We start from the raw sequence: 26771 nt of genomic DNA on the forward strand, positions 1-26771 counted from the left end.
GATCTGTTATGTGCTGTTATTAGAGCCTCAGCTTGCATTTTTAGCAGCTTAAAGGTCAGAGGGTCTGATCAATGCCTGATAAAAGAAATTTGATAAAATGTCATATGTAGGAAAAGTCTGGAGCTTACTCTGATCCTTTAAAATTGTCCATGGGGAATAATAATAATAACAGACATCCATTACAATATCACAAATTTGCAATTTGTTCAGTTTTTACACCTTTAATCTTTTTTCCCCTTCTCTCTCCCATTCCATTCCTCTTTTCTTTCCCTTTCCCTTCCCCCATAAATCTTTTTTCTACCTCTCAGTCACTACAGAAGGAAGGAGTTAAGAGAAAAAAAGAAATGCATGACAACACAAATATCTTTCTGTCTTTCAACCTAAGATTCAAACAATCTTTTCCTTGTTCACAGTTTTCTCTTGTACTAAACATGGTTCACTGAGCCCCTGGTTGAATTCCACGGCATTTGAAGAAGTTTCAAGTACTTTTTCCATAAAGAAAACCACACATTCCCCTTTATCAGTTCCTTTTCCCCAATGTCTAAATCTGTATATTACTTGTAAGGCATATTTTTTTTTAATTAAATGAACTCCTACAGATTGGGAACAGGATTCATGAATTAGGACAATTAATTGGAGGAAAGGTTTGTTTGTTTTTCCCCCAACAATGAAATCACTTTCCTTCTTCCTTGGAACACGTATTTCACAAAATAATACTTTTAACCTTTGATTGTTCGACAATAATTGTATTCCTCTTGTCCTCCTTTTGTTTCGTGCATTTTGAACAATGACATCTAATTAATAGCCAACATATATTCAAGAACATGCAAAAATCTCTACCATCTGTTATTCTGCTCTGAGAACTCAGTTTTCCTGTTCTTTTATCCTTTCTACCATTTTGGTTGCCTGCATATTATTTTCTTTTTTACCTTAATTTTCCTCAAACACCACTGAATTCCAAAATATCTATGAAATTAGGAATAAAGATATGTAATTTAATAAAAAATAAATAAACAAACTACAAAATAATAGCTTGTTATTTGCCTTAGGATAAAATATTTGGGGCTTAAATGGTTAACCCTAAAATGATAACAGATGCTGCTTTTCTCTTGCTAGATCTTTGTTTTTCTATAAGAAAGACAGAAAGACAAAGACAGGATGCTGGAATTGGAAAGGGAGATTAAGAGGGGGAAAGAGAATAATAGAAGAGAGGAAGGAAGGAAAAAGTGAAAAAAAATTAGTTACAATAAAAGAGGAATAAAAACCTGATGGTGATGGTGTATCTTTTTAACAGTAAAGCTTTATATTAAAATGAGAGAACTCCAGAATAAAAAATTAGTATCTTCATTAAATTAACCATATTAATTTAAATATCAAATCAGTGTGTGTGTGTGTGTGTGTATGTTGTATTTTACTGCTCATGTAATCTATCAGAGAACTTAGGTTTTTGTCTGTCCACAAGACAAAGAGTAGATATTCCAGGAACTCACAAATCTAAATGGATGAATAGTTTGAATATATATGAGAAACCTGCACACAAAAAGCTCTCTCTCTCTCTCTCTCTCTCTCTCTCTCTCTCTCTCTCTCTCTCTCTCTCTCTCTCTCTCTCTTTCCCTGCCTCCTTCTTTCTCCCTCCCTTCCTCCTTCTCCCTCCCTCCTTACCTCCCCCTTCTCTCTTCCTCCTTTCCTCCCTCCTCTGTCTCTCTTCTCCCTCACTCTCTCTCTCTCACTCTCTCTCTCTGTATGTGTATATATACATACACACACACATATATATATATGTATATAATTTGGATCTCATCTGGGTCTTCACAATTCCCTAGAAGCAATTAAATCTCATCTCCTCCTGCTGTTCTTCAGTTCTGTATCCATTTAAAATTATCTAGTCACAATATCTGTCCACAATATATCTATTGATGAGCCAACTCTATGGGTTATCTCTCCAATGGTAAGAGCATCACACATTCTTGATCCATTTGGTTTTTCTTTTTTTTAAATTTATTTCCCCCTTAAAAGTATTTCCCCCCAATAATATGTAAAGATGGTTTTCAACATTTATTTTTATAAAATTTTGAGTTTAAAATTTTTCTCTCTTCCTCTCTTTCTTCCCCTATCCTTAGGACAACAAGCAATCTGATATAGGTTATACGTGCACAATCATGTTAAATCTATTTCTACACTATTATTGTTGTTCTTCATTTTCAGAGGATCGTGACATCAGAGAAGTGATAACATGAAATGCAAGTGAATAAAATTTAAGTGAGGGAGAGCTGTGCAAAGTCATGTCTTTTTTTCTTTTCTAGTGTCATCTGGATCTTGTGCTAAGATGTAGATCAAGATGACTGGAGATGACTCTGGATGCAGTGGGAGATCTTGTGTTGTTTTTTTTCTTTAAGCTAAGGTCTTTAAAATGGTTTTCAGTTTGATTAGCCATGTTGTGAAAGAAAAATCAAAACAAAAAGAGAAAGAAAAAACAAAAAACAACAAAAAAGTGAAAATAGTAAATTTTGATCTGCATTCAGACTCCATAGATCTTTCTCTGGATATGGATAGCATTTTCCATCATGAGTCTTTTGGAATTGTTTTGGATCATTTTATCGTTGAGAAAAGAAAGCTAAATCTATCATAGTTGATCATCACATAATGTAGTTGTTACACTGCATAATGTTTTCCTGGCTCTGCTCACTTCATTCAGCAGCAGTCCATGTAAGTCTTTCCAGATTTTTCTAAAATCTGCTTGCTCATCATTCCTTATAATACAATAGTATTCATTATATTCATATACAACTTGTTCAGCCATTCCCTAATTTATATATTATCAACACTTCTTATTCTTTGCCACCACAAAAAGAGCTTCTATAAATATTTGTATACATATGGGTCCTTTTTTCTCTTTTACAATCTCTTTGTGATACAGACCTAGTAGTGATATTTCTAGATCAAAGGATATGCACAGTTTTGTAATCTTTTGGGCATCATTCCAAACTGCTCTCCAGAACGATTGAATCAGTTTACAACTCTACTAAGCATCCCAGTTTCCCCACATCCCTTCCAACATTTATCACTTTCCTTTTCTGTCATATTAGTCAATCCAATAAGGTAGTACTTCGGTTGTTTTAATTTGCTTTTCTCTAATTAATAGTGATTTAGAGCATTTTATATGATTATAGAATATCTATATGATTTTCAGTTGGGGAATTATTTATATTCTTAGAAATTTGACTCAGTTCTACATATTTGAGAAATGAAGCCTTTATCAGAAATGCAGACTATAAAAATTGTTTCCCAGCTTCTTCTAACCTTGGATGAATTGGATTTATTTGTGCAAAACCTTTTAAATTTAATATAATAAAAGTTATCCATTTGCATTTCATAATGTTCCTTTTTTCTTGTTTAGTCATAAATTCTTCCCTTCTCCATAGATCTTACAAGTAAACTATTCATTACTTTCCCAGGTTGAATATGGTATCTCCCTTTATATCTAAATTGTGTATTCATTTTGACCTTACCTTGGTATACGGTGTGAGATGGTCTATGCCTATTTTGTTACACTATTTTACAGTTGTTCCAGCAGTTTTTTCTTTTTCTTTTTTAACTATAGCTTTTTATTTACAAAACAGTTCAACATTGACCCTTGCAAAACCTTTTCCAACTTTTCCTCTCCTTCCCCCTACCCCTCCCCTACATGGCAGGTAATATAATACATGTTAAATATGTTAAAGTATATGTTAAATTCAATATATGTATACATATTTATAAAGTTACCTTGCTGCACAAGAAAAATCGGATCTAGAAAGAAAGAAAAAACCTGAGAAGGGAAACAAAAATGCAAGAAAAACAATAACAGAAAGAGTGGAAATGCGATGTTGTGGTCCATACTCATTTCCCAGTGTTTTCTCTTTGAGTGTAGCTGATTCTCTTCATTACTGAACAATTGTAACTGGTTTGAATCATCTTATTGTTGAAGAGAGTCATGTCCATCAGAATTGATCATCGTATAATCTTGGTGTTACCGTGTACAATGTTCTCCTGGTTCTGCTCATTTCCCTTAGCATCAATTCATATAAGTCTCTCTAGGCCTCTCAAATCAGGCTGCTGGTCTTATCTTACAGAACAATAATATTCCATAACATTCCACAATTTATTCAGCCATTCTCCAATTGATGGGCATACACTCAGTTTCTAGACACTACAAAAGTGTGCTTATCAAACTATGCAAACCCTTTGATCCAGCAGTGTTACTAGTGGGCTTATATCCCAAAGAGATTTTAAAGAAGGGAAAGGGACCCGCATATGCAAAAATGTTTGTGGCAGCCCTTTTTGTAGTGTCTAAAAACTGAATGGAACAAATGTTATGGAATATTATTGTTCTGTAAGATAAGTTCAAAGTTCCAACAGTTGTTTTTTTTTTTCAAACAGTAAGTTTTTATCCCAGCAGCTGGAGTCTTTAGATTTATCAAACAGTGGATTACTATAGTCATTTACTACTCTCTTATGTGCCTAACCTGTTCAACTGATCTATCATTCTATGCCAATACCAAATAGTTTTGATAACTGCTGCTTTATAATATAGTTTTATCTCTGGTATGGCGAGGCCACCTTCCTCTGTATTTTTCTTTCATTAATTCCCTTTATATTCTTGACCTTCTGTTCTTGGAAATGAATTTTATTGTTATTCTTTCTAGTTCAATAACATAATTTTGGTAGTTTGATTGGTATGATACAGAATAAGTAAATTAATTCAGGTAGAATTGTTATTTTTATCAAACAAGTTCAGCTTACCCAATGAGCAATTGATATTTTCCCAGTTGTTTAGATCTGATTTTATTAGTGTGAAAAGTGTTTTGTAATTGTGTTCATATAGTTCCTGGGTTTGTCTTGGCAGGTATAATTGATCTTTGATATTGGCTCTTATATGTTAAATTTTCTATTGAGTTCAGGCTTGGTTGAAATTCCTGAAGATCTTAACTTCATTGAATGTCCATTCCTTTCATTCAATATTATGGATAATTTTGCTGGATATGATATTTTTGGCCAAAGGCCTCGTTCTTTTGATTGCAGGCATATGTGATTTCAGGACCTGTGGTCCTTGCTGATAAATCTTGTATAATAATAATTGTAGCTCCAGCATATTTGAATTGCTTTTTTCTTGTTTCTTGAAGAATTTTCTATATGATCTGGAAGTTTTGAAATTTGGCAATGATATTTCTATGTGTTTTCCACAAAGGATCTCTTTGAGGTGGTGATTGGTGGATTTTTTCTTTTTCTGCTTTCTCCTCATATTCTATCATTCCAGGATAATTTTCCTGTATTATTTCTTGCATTATTGTGATAAGATTCTTTTTTTGGTCACAGCTTTCAGGTAGTCTAATTATTCTTATATTTCCTCTTCTTGATCTGTTCTCTAGATGTTATTTTTTTATAAAATGTTTAACTTTCTGTTTCATTTTTTTTTATTCTTTATATTCTATTTTGTTATTTCTTGATCTCATATAATTTCACTGGCTTCCCCTTGCCCTTTTAATTTAATATAATTTTAAAATTTTAATTAGTATTATTATTTGCTGAGGCATTTGGGGTTAAGTGACTTGCCCAGGGTCACACAGCTAGGAAGTGTTAAGTGTCTGAGACCAGATTTGAACTCAGGTTCTTCTGACTTCAAGGCTGGTGCTCTATCTACTGCACCACCTAGCTGCTGCTCAATTCTAATTTTAAAAGAGTTATTTTTATCTTTAAGACTCTGTAAATCTCCTTTTTCTAATTGGTTAACTTTTTCTCATAATCTTGTTTTTTCTGGATGGTTTTTTATTATTATTATTATTATTATTATTATTATTTTAGTTTTTTCTCAATGTCTCTCATTTGATTTTTAAATTCTTTTTTGAGTTCTTCTATAAATTCTCTCTGGGCAGAGAGCCATCTAAAGTTATTCTATGGGGTAGAAGCAACTTACTTCATTGTCCTCCTCTGCAGATGAATCCTGGTCTTCCCTATTCCCATAGTAAGTTTCTATGGTTGTATTCTTTCTTCTCTGCTGGTTCATGTTTTTAAAAATGAGAAGTATTAGTGTAAGAACCTCAAACCCCAGATTGGGAGTGGGGGGGTGATGTCTTGTTTCACTTCAACTCTAGCCTCTGACCTGGAATCCCAAACCAAATACTACACCCTTTTACAAATGCTGGACCCACTGCCTCCACATTTACCAGGTATGCTGGTTCCTTCTCACCCTGGGCCATGTCTCTGTAGCACAGCTGGGCCTGGCATTCCTAATTAGCTGAGGTTCACTCAGTCTTCTTGAACTTGGACCCTGACTCTTCATGAAGTCTGGGAGTTAAAAATTTCTGTGGTTCCTGCTAAGGCTCCAGCCAAACCCAGCTAGTCCCAGGGATCCCCACTTTGAAGTTCTGTGGAGCTAGCCCACAGAAGTGGTGTTTGCACTTTTCTAGTTAATCCCTGGGGTGAAGTCTTCCAATTTGCTTGGGTTGTACCAGGAAGATCCCTTTCAGCCACAAGTTTTCCTGGTTTTTCCTGTTCTGTTTGTGAGGAAAATCTGGAGAGCTTAAAATTTACTGACCTACTCTGCCATGTTCCCAGAACACTCCCTCAGTCCAATAATTCTTAAGTTATTTCTCCTGGATCTATTTTCCAGGTCAGTTTTTTTTTTTTTTCAGTGAGGTGTTTTGCATCTTCTTTTTTTTTTTTTTTTTTTTTTGATCTTTTGATTTTGTTTCATGAATTTTTTAAAAACATTTTAATTTTTAGGTAGTCTGACAACTTTTTTAAAATAATAGCTTTTTATTTTTAAAATATATCCAAAGATAGTTTTCAACATTCACCCTTGAAAAACTTTGTGTTCCAAATTTTCTCCTTCCTTTTCCCTCCATCCCCTCCCCTAGACAGCAAGTAATCCAATGTATGTTAAGCCTGTACAGTTCTTCTATACATATTTCCACATTTATCATGCTGCACAAGAAAAATCACGTCAAAGTGGAAAAAATGAGAAAGGAAAGAAAAAGCAAGAAAACAATGACAAAAAAGGTGGAATACCTTTCAGTCCCCACAATCCTTTTTCTGGACACAAATGGCTCTCATCATCACAATTCCAATAGAATCTAAATCACCTCATTGTTGAAAAGAGTCCCATCCATTAGAATTGATCATCACATAATCTTATTGTTGCTGTGTGCAATGTTCTCTTGATTCTACCTCTCTTCACTCAGCATCAGTTTCTGTAAATCTCTCCAGGACTTTTTGAAATCATCCTGCTGTTCATTTATTATAGAACAATAATATTCCATAACATTCATATACTATAACTTTTTCAGCTATTCCCCAATTGATGGATATTCACTCAGTTTTTAGTTCCTTGCCACTAGAAGAAGGGCTGCTACAAATATTTTTGCATATATAGGTGCTTTACCCCCCCCTTTTTATGATCTCTTTGGGATATAAGCCCAGTAGAGATACTGCTAGATCAAAAGGTATGCACAGTTTAGTAACCCTTTGGACACAGTTTCAAATTGCTCTCTAGAATGCTTGAATCAGTTCACAACTCCACCAATAATGTATTAGTGTCCCAGTTTCCCCATATCCCTTCCAACATTCATCTTCATCTTTTCCTGTTTTTGACTGATTCTTAATGTCTCAGAGAGTCATTAGTTTTCAGTTCTCAATTCTAATTTTTAAGGAATGATTTTCTTCAGATAGCTTTTGTACTTCCTTCTCCATTTGGCCAATTCTATGTTTGAGGAATTGTTTTCTTCAGTGGATTTTTTTTCTGGACATTTGGCCAAAAAAAAATTACCCCAAAATTTACATTTTTAAAGAATTGTTTTCTTCAATTTTTGTCCTTCCTTTTCCAGATTGTTGACTCTCTCTCATATAACTCTCATTTCTTTTCCCCACTTGTGTTCTAGCTCTCTTATTTAACATTTTAAATCCTTTCTGAGCTCTTCCAAGAAGGGTCTTTGGCTTAAGACCAATTTATATTCCCTTTTGAGGCTTTGCATGTAGGCATTTTAACATTGTTGTCCTCTTTTGAATTTTTGTTTTGATCTTTCCTGTTGCCATAGTAGCTTTCTATGGTCAGTGCTCTTTTCTGTTTTTTACTCATTTTTTTTGTCTGTTTCATAACTTTTAATGTCGATCTCTTTTCTAAGGACATAGAGGAAGCTTCTTGTTTGGGGGCCAGGAGGCTGTCCTCTGGTTTTATGCAGTGTGGTCTCAGCTGCTGGAACTTACCCACTGCACTGGGAATGGCCTGGCTTAGTTGATCCTGTTGTGCTGACAATGTGCTATACTGGAACTGGAGATGCCTGCTCTGACACTGGCCTGCTGAGCTAGGATTCAGGGGCCTTGGTTGCTGATCTGTGCTAAGAGCTGGCTTGCCTGGACACCATCTGCCCTTGGCTATACTCCCCTTTTATGCAAATGAGACAAACTTTTCCCGAAGTCCTTCTAAATTATGCTAAGCTGAAAAAAAACTGTTTCTTTCAGTCTTTTTATGGGGTCTGTCACTCCAGAATCTGTTTAGAGACTTGATTTAAAATTGTTTCTGGGGGAAACTGGGGAAAGCTCAGGCAACTTCCTGCCTTCTCTCCACCATTTTGGCTTTTCCCCTTCTATTTGATTTTTCTTGTGTGGACAATTAGGCCAAACTCCTTTAGAAATTATGGACTTTATTTAGGAAGTTCTGCCATGTTCTCAGACTTGATATAATTTGCACAGTGTCTTTGCTGAATATCATTCCTTAAGGAAGCAAACACAAACCTCCCTGTTTTATACTTTGTAATAATCAAAGTTTTCCATCAAAATCATTTCTATTATTTTTTAAAACTCTTGTACTATTTTGATATGTGCATGTGATATAATTTGTTAAGGCAGCATTTTGTTGTATTGAATTACTTGCTTTTTCCAAACCAAAAAAACCTAAATCCAATGGGACTTGTAATCTCAGTACCTTCCAGGTACCTGTTCTACTGTTAAGGTGTGGTCTACTATAGAACATTGTTTGTAAAAATCTGCCTGTTCTTTTCTCATATTTTTGTTGAGATTGCTTTTCATATATGTTTTAATTATTCTTATAAAAATTATGTATAGGAAGAAAAATAGGCACATAGGTAAGTTATTGATATTTTCTTGGTTTAGTCTTTTGATGGGTATGGGAAGCCATAAAAAAGGCTGAGTATATTCCCAAGTCTTTGGCATTTTCCCTTCCTTCAGTTGAGAATTGATCTTTCCTAATCATGTCACTTCTAGCCTGATCATCTTTTCCATATGGTCATTTGGGTTTGATTGTTCTTATCTTTGTTTTCTTTGATGCCATTTCTATTTCCTCATATAACACATAAGGAACTGTGATTAAAGTTTAAATGTCTTTAAAAAAAAAAAAAGGATAATATTGATTACAATCTTCCTCCATCTTTTTTCTGTAAAATTTTCCAAACAAATTGATATTTCAAACTGCATAGAAGGAAAAGTAGACACACAAGCCAATTATTAGTATTGCCTGTGGCTGTCATATGATATCTTGCCAGTTGGCAAGAGGATAAAATTTTTAGTAACTAAAGTAGTTTCTAGATTCTTTTGATTTCCTTGTGAAAATGACTTTACATCAGGTAAAAATCTTTATAAAATGAGGATAAATCTTTTTTTCATTTTGCCCTGACCCATTTTTTTGGTCAAGAACTTTATAAGTAGATTGGAGTTGCTTCAATTGTTCACCATATTTTCTAATCATTTTAATACTTCTAATTTGTTAATAATGGCTTATAACAAAGCAGGGATCTGATTATACAAGTGGAATGTATATCCTATCTTGGTAACCCAATCATTTTATATAAGTTAAAGTATAATCAATTTCATTTTTTGATGCTACATAAAAATGTTCATTGTACATAGATATAACACTTGAATATAGCTTATAAGATTTTATTTTTTCTTCCCCTTGAATCATGTTTTTAATACATTTTTTCACCATCATCTTCCATCTCAATATTTGAGTTAAAGTCAACTGGTATTGAGTTATATGTTGATTGAAATTAGAGAGTCTTACTGAGGTATCCATATGATTTTTTTTCTTCTCATCTTTTGCAATAGATGTTGACACATAAGCCACAATTATATTTGTAATGGTATTTTTGTAAATACTTGTCATGCTTACATCAATTGATGCTGAGTGAAATGAGCAGAAGTAGGAGATCATTAAACACTTCAACAACAACACTATATGAGGATGTATTCTGATGGAAGTGGATATCTTCAACATAGAGAAGAGCTAATTCAATTCCAATTGATCAATGATGGACAGAATCAGCTACACCCAGAAAAGGAACACTGGGAAATGAGTATAAACTGTTAGCATTTTTTTGTTTTTCTCTCCAGGTTATTTTTACCTTCTGAATCCAATTCTTCCTTTGCAACAACAACAACAACAATAAAATTCGGTTCTGCACAGATATATTGTACCTAGGATATACTATAACATATTTAATATATATGGGAATGCCTGCCATCTAGGGGAAAGGGTGGAGGGAGGGAGGGGAAAAATTTGGAACAGAAGGGAGTACAAGGAATAATGTTGTAAAAAATTACCTATGTATATGTACTGTCAAAAAATGTTATAATTATAAAATTAATTTTAAAAGTGTACTTAAAAAAAATACTTGCCATGAACAATGAAATATGAGCTGGTAGGTATCCCATGAAACAAGGTTCCTTGTTGCCTTTGGATGCAAAATAAAACCAGTGTAACAACTTCTTTATTTGCCTCTCCAAGGAGAATCTATGAGCCTTTTTTCCATTTACCTACAGTTTTCTTTACCTTTTGGTTTCACTTATACTAAGAATGTCAAGATTTAAATGATTTGGTTCTGTGGAAGTCAATTTTTTTTAAAATGGAATGTTAGAATCATTTTTACGTGAAATTGGGAAAAACAAATATTAAAAAGATTTTTAAAATAATTCAGTTCTGATTCATAGTATGTTCACACACTGATCACTGGACAAATATTTTACATTTTGAATACTAATAATTAATATTTACAGTGGTTTTAAAAATGATTCTTGACCCTCTGCCTTCTTTTCCCACCACCTTGCCACTATCACTATAGTAGTGGAAATGAATCAGACAGGACTGAAGATTATTTTTACAATTTTTTTGTTTGTTTCATAAGTTGTAATGACCAAAGAATTCATCAGAGACTGCCCATCTTGTTGGGGACGAAGTTCTCTGTCTTTACTTTGGCTGGTCCTCAGAAAGCAGACAATTTGCTGCTGAGGCTTTACTTGAAGTCTTTTACATCTAATAGAACTTTTTAAGGACTTGTGCTTTTCTGGTCCAGCCTTCAAGAATCCAAGTCTTTTTGTTGTCACAATGAGTCATGGGAAGGTTATAATAAGGAAAAAACTTTAAACATGTTTTGAATGAGTGAATAGTACCACATGAATATATAGTGTTTGATCATGATGACTATGATTATGATGTTGATATCATATTAGATTATTCATGAAAAGACAAGGTTCATTTAATTTTTCATATATAACCTGCCCTGGTGCCATATACAGATAAGACTAGTATTTTCAATCTTTATAGATACTAATAGTGGTTTCCTTTTTCCTCCATGGGGACTGGGAGAACTAACCTTGCTTCAGGATTTCCAGGAACAGCACAATGATAGTAATATGGACTAATGGAAAGAGGCCTAAGTTAAATGACTTACAAAGATGTTCTATTTTGATGCTGACATACTGAGTTTTCTGGGTTGTAATCAAAGGGTAATAACTGCAAACTATGGTGAAGGAGTAGACCATTTGAATCAAGAATTAACTGAACTAAAGTCTTCTATAACTAGAATTTTCTAGTACCTTAAGCTTGACGGCAGATCTTAAAGATTTTCTGGATCAGACTCCTTATTTTACAAATGAAGAAAGTGAGACTGAGATGAGATAAGGCCTTACCATTCCATTCCACAATGACTGAGTTCACACCGTGGGGATTCAGTTCTGGGGGCTAACTCTAAAAAGATCATTTTCTCTATTTGGTTGAGGCTCCTACTGCATTTTACTCAAGGGAAAATTTTCTGAATAAAGTTTAGATATGATTTATATTCAGGTTTCTCTACACATGAGTAACAAAGTCCCCATCTACTGAATAATCACTTAATATACAACATGTGAATGGAATATGAGGCAAATTTTATTTTAATTACCACCAAAAAATACCTAAAACAAGGTACTCAGGATCCCAAGAACAAATATATCAATATAAAGCACTCAAATAGCTCATTATATTGTTTAGGCTACCCTGGAAAATAAAGAGCTTTTATGGGATTGGTGAACAAATATTCCCAAGTCACCTCAGATCTTCACCACCTGAGAAGGCCATAGTTGAAATTGGTAAAATTTGGATCTCGCTTCTTATGATATGGCTTAATGTCTTTGTATGGAAATTTTTTTCCTCCTGTTTTAAAAAAAGCATGCTACTAGGAAAATCTCTCTCAGAGAGCTTAGTAAATGCAAGAACTTTTGATTAACTGGAAAATCTAGAAATTTTGGGATGTACCAAATTCAGGATTATCCCCAAAGTAATCTTCAAGACTGAAAAAAAATTCCATTCCCAGAATTACTCAGAAAAGGACATAGAAGGGCAAAAGAAGGTAGATAGGAACTGAAAATCTAAAAACTGCTCTCTCGGGGTCTCTTGAGCATGAATAGCCCATTTGTCATGTGATTCTCCTAAAAGTAAAATTTTCTCTTTCTGAGGTGGGAGGAAAGAAGAATTATCTCTCCTAACCCCTTGTTGTGCTGTTCTCTGGAGGTTCAAAGAAAAGGAAGCATGAGAAAAGAAAAGAGGTAAGTTATGAAGTATCTCACTTTAATGGACCAACAGAAGAATCTATATTCTGTTTCTCAATCTCAAATCCATTTTGGAAGAACCCCAGTCACTGGAGACCAGTCAGAGGAGATCTCTACATCATCTTAGGAAGGGGCTACAGAACATACCTCCTTCCATTGGAGGGTTGCTTTCAGAAAAAGATCTACTATCATCTGTAGTTTCATCATATTGATTATCAAGGGCTCCCTGAGGCTTTCCATCACAAAGGTAATACTGCTAATTAGTGATAGAACCAAGATCAGAACTTTGATTTGTGAATTCCCAATCCAATCATTTTCCCATGATACTATACTTTGATTAGCAACTTATATCTGAATTTCTAGAGTCCAAGAGCAATACAATTGCTCTTTTAGGAGAACTCATCCAAGCAAGGTTGACACAAGAAGTTCACAGTTAGAATGAACCACAAACCAGCTCTTAGGGGATGCAAAGACCAGTCTAGGTTTTATTTAGATGAATACACACACAGATGTTCAGTTCACCAAAGGCCTTTGATTATATGGTTTTAATGTTAGGTGGCCTTACGAGAAGTCAGAAGCTCTGACTTCTAAACTCAGCTCCAACTAAATTTACTAGACATTTTAGACAGGTTATTAAGTACTCTATGTCTTAGTGTATCCATTTCTAGAATTGGCAACATCTTGGTGCTGATTCATTTCAAATTTCTGCCTCTGTTAATATTATGGGAGTACTAAATAAAAGCCTCTTGTAAAGAAATATAAACAGTTTAATGTGGTTGTCATAAATTTAGAGTACAATCTTAAATAAATTGGTTATGTTCCAAAAATCCATTTCTAAACTAGTTGTTTATAGCTAGAATATTATTTTCTTTTAGAAATACAGTTATGAAATGACATTTAGATTATGAAGATAGCCCACAAAAAATCACCAAGAACAAACCCATCATAATATAGCTACATTATTACCCGACTTTCTGGATCTTAAAAGGATGAGGGATTGACATCAAAACAGGCAAGATGGGAAAGAAAAGGGGAGGAAGAGAAGAAAAAGGAGGAGAAAAATAAAGATAATTTCTTCCTCTTTTCTAGGTGCAAGGCTGATCCTAGAATCTTCCAGTTCAGTGTTCTTTTTATTTGAATGTTATCTAATATATTATAAATATGATTTTACATATTTATTACTTTATTTTTATAATATTATATATTATGTCCTTATAAATAAGGACATAATAAGCCATACAAGTAGCCAACATGATTATACATCTGTATATCCTTTTATTCAGCTTGATAAGGTCAATTTAACAAGTTTATATAATATGGTGTTATTTTATGCCAAAACTATAAATTAATAATAAAATGGAGTCATACTGGGCAAAGATAGAAAGTAGAGAAATTCTTAAGGACTACCCCATTGGAAAAAAAATAGCAAATCAGTGCTGGGCACAGTGCTAACTCTAACTTTGAATCAACAAAAATGGAAAATAGTTATGAATAACCCACAAGTTGACTTAAGCAGAGCAGACTTAACAGGACTTATTCTAGAACATTATTTGGTGATAGTAGCAGAGTGAATGACTTCAAGATCATGGCCATCAAAGAAATCAATATCACACGCTGGGTTTTATTTTCTTCATCTATAAAATGGAGATGATATTTATGCTACCTGCCTTACAAAGGATGATTTAAAAGATCAAATAAGATATGTATGTAAAAATTGTATAAACTTTAAAACATTCCATGGAAGTGGTTATTACTATCATCTGGAAAATGAAGTGGTGGGACTGATTAATCTTTCAGATCCTTTCTGATTCTCAAATTCTCATTCAAACCCCAAGTTTTAATGGTCCACTAGGTGTCACCATAAACCAAAGTGAGTTTTTTCCATAAGTTGTATAATCCTTCCCTTTGGGGTTGATTTCTTTTTAAATTCTTCTGCTAACAGTACAAAGTATATCATAAATTTATTTTGCTATTTGCTTTGCCTACTTATTTATACCATAAGCAAAATATTCTTTCTCCTGAAAATCCTTTTTAATCTATTCATTCAGATTGCCCAAAAGTGGTTTTTTCAAACCTAGTTTGATTTTCTTTCCACCACAAAAGCTACTTCTTGTTCTAACCACAGTACCCTCTGAAACACAACAAACATGAATCATAAGTGACAGATTGTGACGTTGTGTGTCTACTAGGGAGTAAAGGTAGTTCTCTAGTTGTCTCTAAAGAGATGATAAAACTACATTTGTTGGAACATCTTTTTTAAAGCCTACTAAAGGCACTATAGTGATCACTGGGGAGAGAAAAAAAACAACACAGTTCCTGCTGTTGAGGAATTTGCAAACTAGTAAGAGTAGGCAATATGCAAATAACTATGTACATAAAGCTATGTCCTAGATAAATTGGAATTCCTTCTTAATATCAGCAGAGAAGCTAATAAATTCAAGAATTATTCATTCAATGACTTTTTTGCTACTCCTTCCAAAGATACCATGTGAGAAAGTCATCCAACCAAACCTTGAAAATTAAATAAAAATCACTAAGTCTTCAGTTAGACAAAATCACCAAATGTTTATGTATTCTATATTTATTACCTGGAAAATGAAGAAATTCAACTAGATGATGGCTCTGGTAGTTACAACTGCTACTTATGCTTCCTCAGCACCTACTCATTTTCTACCCTTTGAAATCTATCTTCTTTTTTTACCACTCTCTCAAGTAATCAATGCTTTCTTACTTGTTAAATTGAATGGCTTTTTCTCAGAATTTATTGCTTTTTTAATTTCCTGAATATAACTTTTGAAACAATTGACCTCCTTTTACTCTTTTGATACTCTTTTCCTTTAGTTTCTTTATTTTTTGGTTCTTTTCCTACCTATGAGATTGTTCCTTATTTTCCTTTACTCAACTGTTATTTATCCTTTGCCTTCTAAGCATCTATGTCCCTCAAGTCTGTGTCCTGGACTTTCTTCTGCTTTCTTATACCTACTTTTCCTTAATAATCTCATTTGCTTCCATGAGTTCAGTTTTCATTGATATTCAGTAACTCCTAGATCTAAGTAAATGTAGCCGTTAGGTTTGGTTCCAAATTGCTTTCCAGAATGAATGGGTCATTTCACAACTCCACCAACAATGCATTAGTGTTGCAGTTTTCTTACATCCCCTTCAATATTTATCATTATCTTTTCCTGTCATCTTAGCCAATTGGATAAGTGTAAAGTAGCACCTCAGAGTTGTCTTAATTTGTATTTCTCTAATAAATAGTAATTTAGAGCATTTTTTCATATGACAACAAATACTTTAATTTCTTCATCTGAAAACTATCTGTTCATGTCTTTTGTCTATTTACCAGTTGGGGAAAACTTACATTCTTATAAATTTGACTTGGTTCTCTATATATTTGAGAAATAAAGCCTTTATCAGAAACACTGGCTGTAAAAATTGTTTCCCAGCTTTCTGCTTCCCTTTTAATCTTGGCTGTATTGGTTTTGTGTAAAAACTTTTAAATTTTAACATAATCAAAATTATTTTGGATTATTCTTATAGTTTTCTAGTAAGTCTCTCCCTGTCTCCTCCCTTTCCTTGTTCAAAAACCTGCAGTGGATCATTATCGACTCTGGATTAAAATACGAATACCTTAGCCTGTCATTTAAGGCCCTCTGAAATCTAATATCAACTACTTTTTCTTCTCTTTATGTACTCTTTGTTCCAGCCAAATCACACTAGTGATTTACAAACTCAAAAGACCATCTGTCTCACCTCTGTACATTTGTACAAGCTGTCCCCTTTGCTCAGAACACATTTTCTCCTTATGTTTAACTTTCAGTTACCTTCTCATATTTTAAAGCTGATCTCAGTTTCCCTTGGGAAACTCTTCTAATCACCCCACCAATCAATTATTTCTCCAGCCTCAAATATTCTCATCTCCTCTTTTCTTTGTCACCTTAATCCCCTTCTATTCTAGTATCTATATAAAATCCCATAAACACCCCACCACTCTCAACTCCTAGTGTGCAGAAACAATTTTTCCCCTTTCTTTAATCTTTGAATACCTAATGTCTAGCATTGTTCTGTTGAATTCAAATGAATTGTAGAACACTATACCAGAAGATCCCATGAGGGTACAAATGGAATAAAAATAAATAAATAAATAAATAAGAGTTCCTATACTTGAGTTGTTTAAGGAGACTAAGCCAAGGAGACAAAGTCTTATCTGAGAAAAACCTTGCCTCTCTAGACATACAAAACTCATATTTCCCTTTTATATCTCTTTTTTTCTTCTAAGTTCACAATTTCTGTCAATACATTTTTTCTCCTGGTTACCTAAGCTTATAAATTTATAGTTATATAATATATAACAATTATCAAAACCTAGGCCTTTGACCAAAACTATCATATCCAGGAAAATTAACCATAATATTGAACAACAACAAAAAAAAACCCATGGATATTTGATGAATTTGCAGACTTTCAGGATTTTGTCTCAACCAAACTTGAACTCAATAGAAAATTTAACATATAAGAGTTAACATTGGGGCAGCTGGATAGTGAAGTGGATAAAGTACCAACCCTGCAGTAAGGAAGACTTGAGTTCAAATCCAGCCTCAGACACTTAGCACTTCCTAGCTGTGTGACCCTGGGCAAGTCACTTAACCCCAATTGCCATCATCAATTGCCAACATCAAAGATTAATTTCAAGAAACTAAACAAAGACAAATTGTTTATATTTTTAACATGAAAATGTAGATCATATATTTACAAGTGACATCAGTAATTGGGTAGTTCAAAAGAAAGAGTATGATCTGACTCTAAAAAAGCAAAACTGTCTAAGAAAAGGTAAAAATACTAATTATGCTATATAAATGAGGTACAGAGGAAGAACTGACACAGAGCATTAGAAGGGGAAGGAAGTAGTTGTTAAAACCTACACTCATTGGGAATGGATTAAATAGGGAATTATATACATATATATATCACGAAGGGTATAGTATCCTCTAAAATCTATTTTAAAAATGGAGGAGGAAATAAGATAAGTTGGGGTATAGAAGGGGGTACAGATTTATGTCAGTAGGACAAGTATATAGAATAATGGGAAAGGGACAAAAAAGGGAGGGAAGGGGAAGGAAGAACAAAAAGAAAATTAAAATTAAAAATAAGATAAAAAATGTAAAAAACAATAGGGGCAGCTAGATGGTACAGTATATAGAGCACTAGCCCTGAAATTAGGAAGACCTGAGTTCAAATCTGACCTCACACATTTAATATTTTACTAGCTGTGTGACTCTGGGCAAATCACTTAATCCCAGTTGTCTCACCAAAAAAAAAAAAAAAAAAAAAAAAAAAAAAAAAAAAATTGAAAACAAAATCATCCTTCTCACTTCTATACAATTATCTTCTATCAGTGCTCATTTTTCTTGATATCTCTCTTACATTCTATGTTGTTGAATACATTTCTCCTGCTAAATACTTTTTTTCTGGGTTTTTGATGACACTATTCTCCTTATTCTTCTCTTACTTGTCTGATTGCTTCCTAGTCTCCCTTGCTGAATCACCATCCATATCAGATCCCTAACTTTGGTTATTTTTCTTGTCTCTGTCTAGTGCCCTCTTCTTATTTCTCTCTATATTCTTTCTCTTGGTGACCTTCTTAGCATCCAAGAACTTAATTATTATCCTGATATAATTGATTCATAGATCTATATATCCAGTTTCTATGTGTCCCTTGATCTTCAATCCTGCATTAGCAGCTATTTATTAAACATTGGATATCCTGGAGATACAAAACAAATCTCGTTAATATTCTCCCACAAAACCTACCTCTGTTCCAGCCTTCCCTTTGTCTATTGAAGGAATCACTATCGTTCCAATCTCCTACGTCACCTTGGCATTATCGTAGAGTCTTCTTTCTCTATCATACCACATATCTAATCAACTGCAATTTCTTGCTCTTTCTACCTTCACATTTCTCATTGCTGACCTTTTCTCTATACATAGTTATTGTCTAGTTCAAGGACCTCATCAGCAATCACCTAGACTACTGCAAAGGACTCCTAATCAGTCTCCCTGCCTCAAGTCTCTCCATTCTAGTTTCTCTGTCTCAAGTATTTCTTTATTCTAAATCATTCTATATAGAGATATCAAAGTGATTTTTTTTAGCACAACTCTATGTCATTCCTCTATTCATTAAAATTTGATTGATTGATGTTGTTCAGACATGTCCAATTTTTCATGACTTCATCTCAATTTTCTTGGCAAAGATACTGGAGTGATCTGCCATTTCCTTTTCCAGTTCATTTTATTAATGAGAAACTAAAGCAAACAGGATTAAGAGACTTGCCCAGGCTCACACACAGATAATAAGTGCCTGAGATTAGATTTGAACTCAAGAAAATGAGTCTCCCTGACTCCAGGCCAGGCACTCTATTCACTGCACCATCTAGATGCTTTCATTAAATGCTAGTGGCTTCCTATTGCTTCTTACAAATATAAAGTTTATAAAACATAAACTCTCCTATTTAGCTTTTAAAACCTTTCACAACCTGACTTCATTCTATCTTTCTAGCATTATGATGCATTATTCCTCTTCCTGAATTTTATGATTCAACCAGACTGACCTTTCCTCTGTTTCTCACATACACAACACTATCCCCTCTCTCTATGTGTTTATACTGGCCATCCCCCATGACTGGGATGCACTCCCTACTTATGCTTGCTTAAAGAATTCTTTCTTAGAGGCACAGCTCAAGTGCCATTTTCCCCAAGAAGCCCATCCTGATCCTCCAGCCTCAACAACCTCTCTCTTGTCCCATTTCCCTCCCCATAGAGGGCCTTTCCCTCCCTATCACAATTATTTTATATGTATTACAAATATATTTATTTACCATGGAATTAAAATTGGACATATGTCTGCTAAAAAAATATATAAGCTATTTGAGAACAAGTTTTATTTCATTTTTTCAATGTCTCTCCAGCTCCTACTGCAATGCCCAACATATAGTTGATACTTCAATAAATGCTTGTTCTTTGATTATATCCTCTATTGACATCCTTGTGAGGTCAGAGAAATCAAAGAAGGTTACCAGCATAATGGAAAGACTCATTTCCCTTCATATCCTCCTCCCCCAAATAATGTATTTATGAGAATATAAGGACAGGAATCATATAGAATAAACAGGTATGAATGGCTTGCAGTTTTCATTGTAAAAGATAACATACATATTGATGAAATCATAAATCCATTTGACAGTAATTTCCATGCTTAGAATAAAATTCTATCCATGGTATTTTTTTTATAAACATTTGTTGAATTGAACTGCCCAGAGAATAATTTCTTATATCTATTTATGCCATACAAAAGTGATTCTCTGTCCTTGTACATTGTTTGTTCTTTTATTTCTGTTCACACATTTCAGTTCTGAATTGTTCTGAGGCCTAATGTCCTCCTTGATCTCATTGAGAGCTTTGTGTTTAAGCAAGGGCTATGGGAATGGATAATATCTATATTTTTCAGATTCTTACCTTTTACCAATTTTTTTGCTTTGTTATTTCAAAGGATTCAATGTATTCTCAGGCTTTCTAGTTAAAATGTTTCTGCTGATGTTCAAAATCTCTGAGATGAAAGGCATCTCAGAAGCCATTAGTTAAATCTATAACTAGGAAGAAAGGAAGGAAAGAAACATTAAGTGTCTTTTATGTGTCAGATACTGTGCTAAACACTTTATAAATATTATCTCATTTGATAATCACATAACCGTGGGTGTTCTTATTATTCCCATTTTACAACTGAGGAAGCTGAAGCAGACAGTGATTCAAAGACTTGCCCAAGATCACATTTTTATTCTTTTAATAACTCTGTAAGGTGAGTGAAGATAGCTATTCCTTTGGTAAGAAATGAAAATGGGGGTTAAATGAATTAACCAAAGTTCCACAGTCTTGTTAAGAATAGAGTCTAGAAATATAGTTTTATAGTCAGTCTGGCAAGTAATATTTTCTTCCAAGTAAAAAGATATATTGATTGGTTAATTTTTCCTGATGTTTAGGTAGTAAGTTTGAATTTGAACTCAGATCTTCCTGATGTCAGGTCCAGTGCTATATATACTCTGTCATCTTGCCTCTATAAAAGAATCTCTTCTACAATAAATCTAACAAACATCTGGCCTTGATTTGAAAATTTTCAATGATGGGGTCATCTATTACCTCTTGAAGTAGCCCATTTCACTTTTAGAAAGATCTAATTCTAATCTAATCTAATTCTAATCTAGATCTAATTAGAAAGATCTAATGATAAACCTATAAATCTATAGACAGATGATAGATATAGACATTTTCCTCTTTTCAACTTCTAGACTAGGATGAAAAAAATGGACTGGATAATTTTTAAGAAATTGCAAAGTCCTTTTATGAGCCCAAATTTCTTTAAAAAACAAAGACTTATCTTTTCTACAATGTTATACTGCCAGCATTGTTTGCCTATGAGTTGTGGAATACCACCACATCTGGAGAATTAAAGTTGAATGGCACCAAGCAGTGGTGGAGAGATGGAGAGTGGGCATGAATGGAAGCTATGATACATTGCCAATCAAATATCAGGCAAGAGAAGTTGAGTGCTAGACTTCAGAGTTATAGAAACAGAAACAGAGGGGGACTCAGTCATTAGTGAGATCAGGATAACCAACCACTAGATAATCTACTCATTCCATTGATATCATTACAATAAAAAAAGAATGAGAGGAAAGATACCAGCACTTTGGGAATCCCCTGTCATGGATTTATGGGATGATAGGCAAAAGAATATTACAGAATAGATTGGCATATATGGGTTGTAAGCCATATATATCACTGGAAGTATTCACCTCAATGAGATCACAAATCCATTTGGAATATTAAAGCATGTATTTGCTTCTACCTACCAAAAATGTCTTTTTCAAATCTATCAAAAGCATCTGAATTTCAAACATATTTTTAAAAAACCTCCAGTCTTGATGAAATAGATTGGCTTAAAAAATCATCAAAATTTTTGCTATATTTACATTTCCAAACAGTTCTGAATTTTACTAGGGAAGGAGGACATTAATTTTTTCATCTAAAAAATCTAAAATTTGAGTCATCATTTTCTATATTTCTACCTAAACATCAGGAAAAAATAACCAATCAATATATCTTTTTACTAAATATTAGTTGGCGGACTGACTATAAAACTAAATTTCTAGACTCTATTCTTTTTTTTTTAATTTTTTATTATATATATATTTTTATAATATTATCCCTTGTATTCATTTTTCCAAATTAACCCCCCCTCCCTCCATTCCCTCCCCCCGATGACAGGCAATCCCATACATTTTACATGTGTTACAATATATCTAGACTCTATTCTTAACAAGACTGTAGAACTTTGATTAATTCATTTAACCCCCTATTTTCATTTCTTACCAAAGGAATAGCTATCTTCACTCACTTTACAGGGTTATTAAAAGAATAAAAATGGTAACAGATGAAAAGTTATTTAATTTTCCCCTAGAAAAATCTGTTTAATATTTCATGTTATAAAACAGGGTCTCCCCAAAGTTTTAAGCTATTAAAGTTTAAATAAGTTTTAATGTATTAACTATTAATTAATTATATAAACTTTATTAATTCCCCCCTTTTTTATTTTATTTAGAATTTTTTTCCACAGTATATATACATGAGTAATTTTTTTTATAATATTATCCCTTGTATTCATTTTTCCAAATTATCCCCCCCTTCCCTCTACTCCCTCCCCTTGATGACAGGAAATCCCATACATTTTACATGTATTACAGTATAACCTAGATACAATATATGTGTGTAAATACCATTTTCTTGTTGCACATTAAGTATTAGATTCCGAAGGTATAAGTAACCTGGGTAGAGAGACAGTAGTGCTAACAATTTACATTCACTTCCCAGTGTTCCTTCTCTGGGTGTAGTTATTTCTGTCCATCATTGGTCAACTGGAAGTGAGTTGGATTTTCTTTATGTTGAAGATATCCACTTCCATCAGAATACATCTTCATACAACATTGAAGTGTACAGAGATCTTCTGGTTCTATTCATTTCACTCAGCATCAGTTGATGTAAGTCTCTCCAAGCCTCTCTGTATTCCTCCTGCTGGTCATTTCTTACAGAGCAATAATATTCCATAACCTTCATATACCATAATTTACCCAACCATTCTCCAATTGATGGACATCCATTCAACTTCCAGTTTCTAGCCACTACAAAAAGAGCTGCCACAAACATTTTGGCACATACAGGTCCCTTTCCACTCTTTAGTATTTCTTTGGGATATAATCCTAATAACAGCAATGCTGGGTCAAAGGGTATGCACAGTTTGATAACTTTTTGGGCATAGTTCCAAATTGCTCTCCAGAATGGCTGGATTCTTTCACAACTCCACCAACAATGCATCAGTGTCCCAGTTTTCCCACATCCCCTCCAACATTCATCATTATTTGTTCCTGTCATCTTAGCCAGTCTGACAGGTGTGTAGTGGTATCTCAGAGTTGTCTTAATTTGCATTTCTCTGATAAGTAGTGATTTGGAACACTCTTTCATATGAGTGAATATAGTTTCAATTTCATCATCTGAGAATTGTCTGTTCATATCCTTTGACCATTTATCAATTGGAGAATGGTTTGATTTCTTATAAATTAGGGTCAGTTCTCTATATATTTTGGAAATGAGACCTTTGTCAGAACCTTTAACTTTAAAAATATTTTCCCAATTTGTTACTTCCCTTCTAATCTTGTTTGCATTAGTATTGTCTGTACAGAAACTTTTTAGTTTGATGTAATCAAAATCTTCTATTTTGTGATCAATAATGATCTCTAGTTCTCCTCTGGTCATAAATTCCTTCCTCCTCCACAGGTCTGAGAGGTAGACTATTCTCTGTTCCTCTAATCTATTTATCATCTCATTCTTTATGCCTAAATCATGGACCCATTTTGATCTTATCTTGGTATATGGTCTTAAGTGTGGATCCATATCTAATTTCTGCCATACTAATTTCCAGTTTTCCCAACAGTTTTTTCCAAATAATGAATTTTTATCCCTAATGTTGGTATCTTTGGGTTTGTCAAAGATTAGATTGCTATAGATGTACCCTTTTTTGTCCTTTGTATCTAATCTGTTCCACTGATCTACCGGTCTATTTCTTAGCCAATACCAAATGGTTTTGGTGACTGCTGCTATATAATAAATATAGCTTTAGATCAGGTACACCTAGACCACCTTCCTCTGACTTTTTTTTCATTAGGTCCCTTGCAATTCTCTACCTTTTGTTCTTCCATATGAATTTTGTTGTTATTTTTTCTAGGTCATTAAAATAGTTTCTTGGGAGTCTGATTGGTATAGCACTAAATAAATAGATTAGTTTGGGGTAATTGCCCCTTTTTAACATTTCTGTCTTCCTAATCCTCGACCAAGTTACTGTATTCTTTCCATAGGGCCAATATTCTTTTTTATTAAGTAACTTTTGTTGCCAGAAAAGGGAAGTTCAGAATTTCAAAAAGGGCTTCTAATTTTCTTTAGCTTTTGCTTATAAGTAGCTATCTGTATATGCATATATATGTGTATATATATAGATATACATATATACATACACAATACATAGAGACATATACACATACATAAATGTATACATATTCAAATATATACATATATATGTATCTTTAGTTGAGTGCAAATATATCCACATAAGTACTTAAATGACAGTATAGTTAGAATAGAACCCTCAGAATCAGTTGGCAGTTTAATTTCTTAACTTGCCCCTACAAGTTAATTTTTACAGATATATATTTTTTTCTGTGCAAAGGGTTATTTAACACAATGAAGGATGAACCTGGAAAATAAGTATGATTATGGGATTGAATTGATATAATATTTATTACTAAAGGTGTCCAGTGATTTATCAGATAAATTAAAAAAAAAACAAAAAAAAAAAACTTCCTAATTTCTGGGCTCTCTTTCTCTTCTAATTGTTTCATGATGAGCAGAAGGATTCCGGATCCTCTATAAGTTTATTTGTGACCCCACCCAAAAGAAGGTTGGTTAAGAATACTGTCTCATCCTTACTGATTTTCCTATCAGACAATTCATTCCAGTTCATCCTGACTTTTATCTGTCATTAAAACTATTTGTTTCATTCAACTACTATCCCCAAAACAAAGCAACTCCCTTTAGCCACTCCCATACCCCAAAGCACTTAGCTTATTCATTGATACTTTTCATCCCACTCAAATGGATATTTACTATTTCTTTTTTCTATAATTTAATTCCTTCTTCAAAGAAAAAATAATCTTTATATACAAAAATATTAATAGCAACTCTTTTTGTGGTGATAAGGAATTGAAAACTGAATAGGTTCCCTATAAATTAGAGAATGGCTAAAAAGTTATGGTATATGCTGTAAGAAATGATGAATGGAATGATTTCAGAGAAACATGGGAAGACTTTTATGAACTGATGAAAAGTGAGGTAAACAGAACCAAAAAAAATTTTATACAATGTCAATAATATGGTAGAAACCATGAAAGATTTATGAACTCTGATCAATAGAATGCCTAACCACAATTCTAGAGGACTTATTGTTAGAACATACTACCTAACTCCAGATAGATAGATGATGGACTCAGAGATTATATTAAAATAGTTTTTTTTTTCTTTCTCATTGGGGAATGGGAGGGAAGAAATAGTGCAGAGAGAATTGAGACCTGAAAATAAATAGAATTTATCTCCTTCTGTTTACCTTTCTTTTTGTTTTTTTGTTCTTTCTTTTTCTTTTTTTTTTTTTTTTTCTTAATCTGTCTTATTTGGACCATTTCCTCCTCCTTTCAAAAATAGTCGTCAGTTCTGTGCCAAAGGGCAATAAAACTATGCATCCCCTTTGATCTAGCAGTGTCTCTACTGAATCTGTATCTCAGAGAGATTATAAAAGAGGAAAAGGACTCACATGTATAAAAATGTTTGTGGCAACCCTTTTTTGTAGTGGCAAGGAACTGGAAATTGAGTAGATGCCCAACAATTGGGGAATGCTTGAATAAGTTATGGTATATGAATGTAGTGGAATATTATTGTTCTGTAATCAATGATGAGTAGACTGATTTCAGAAAATCCTGGAAAGGTTTATATGAAATGATGCTAAGTGAAGAGAGCAGAACCAAGAGAACATTGTACACAGTAACAACAAGATTATGTGATGATCAGTTGTGATGAATTGGGGTCTTTTTTTTTTTTTTTTTTTTTTCTGAGGCAGTTGGGATTAAGTGACTTGTCCAGGGTCACACAGCTAGGAAGTGTTAAGTGTCTGAGGCCAAATTTGAACTCAGGTCCTCCTGACTTCAGGGCTGGTGTTCTACCAACTGTTCCACTTAGCTGCCCTGGATCTTTTCAACAATGAGGTCATTCGAGGCAATTCTAATAGACTTTGATGGCAAATGCCAAGAGAGAGAACTGTGGAAACTGAATATAGATCAAAGCATAGTATTTTCACCTTTTGTTGTTGTTGTTGTTGGGGTTTTTTTTGTGTTTTTTTTTTTACTTTCTCATGTTTTTTCCCTTTTGATCTGACTTTTCTTGTACAGCATGACGAATATGGAAATATGTTTACAAGAATTGCACATGTTTAATGTCTATCAGATTGCTGTCTTGGGAAGGGGAAGAGAGAGGGAAAAAAATTGAAACACTGGATTTTGCAAAGGTGAATATTGAAAACTATCTTTGCATGTATTTGGAAAAATAAAATGATATTTAAAAAATAAAAATAAAAATCTTCACTAAATTCTAAAAACAAAATAGTTCCATTACTGCATTGTTGGTGGAGATGTGAACTGAACCAGTCATTCTGGAGTGCAATTTGGAATTGTACTCAAAGGGCTATAAAACTGTACATATCCCTTGACCAA

At 33.5% G+C, this 26771-nt stretch overlaps 1 protein-coding gene across 1 annotated transcript in view; it reads left to right on the top strand.

The window, feature by feature from the left end:
* Nucleotides 1-12831: 12831 nt before the first annotated feature.
* The window catches only part of CA12 (carbonic anhydrase 12), a 108366-nt gene continuing 94426 nt past the window's right edge, over nt 12832-26771 (top strand). Inside the window, exon 1 of the mRNA XM_074294889.1 lies at nt 12832-12852. The gene's annotated coding sequence lies outside the window, so the exon portion shown is untranslated. The remainder of the gene's footprint in view (nt 12853-26771) is intronic.

Source organism: Sminthopsis crassicaudata, chromosome 2 (genome assembly GCF_048593235.1).
Source record: "Sminthopsis crassicaudata isolate SCR6 chromosome 2, ASM4859323v1, whole genome shotgun sequence".
Classification (NCBI taxonomy): Eukaryota; Metazoa; Chordata; class Mammalia; order Dasyuromorphia; family Dasyuridae; genus Sminthopsis; species Sminthopsis crassicaudata.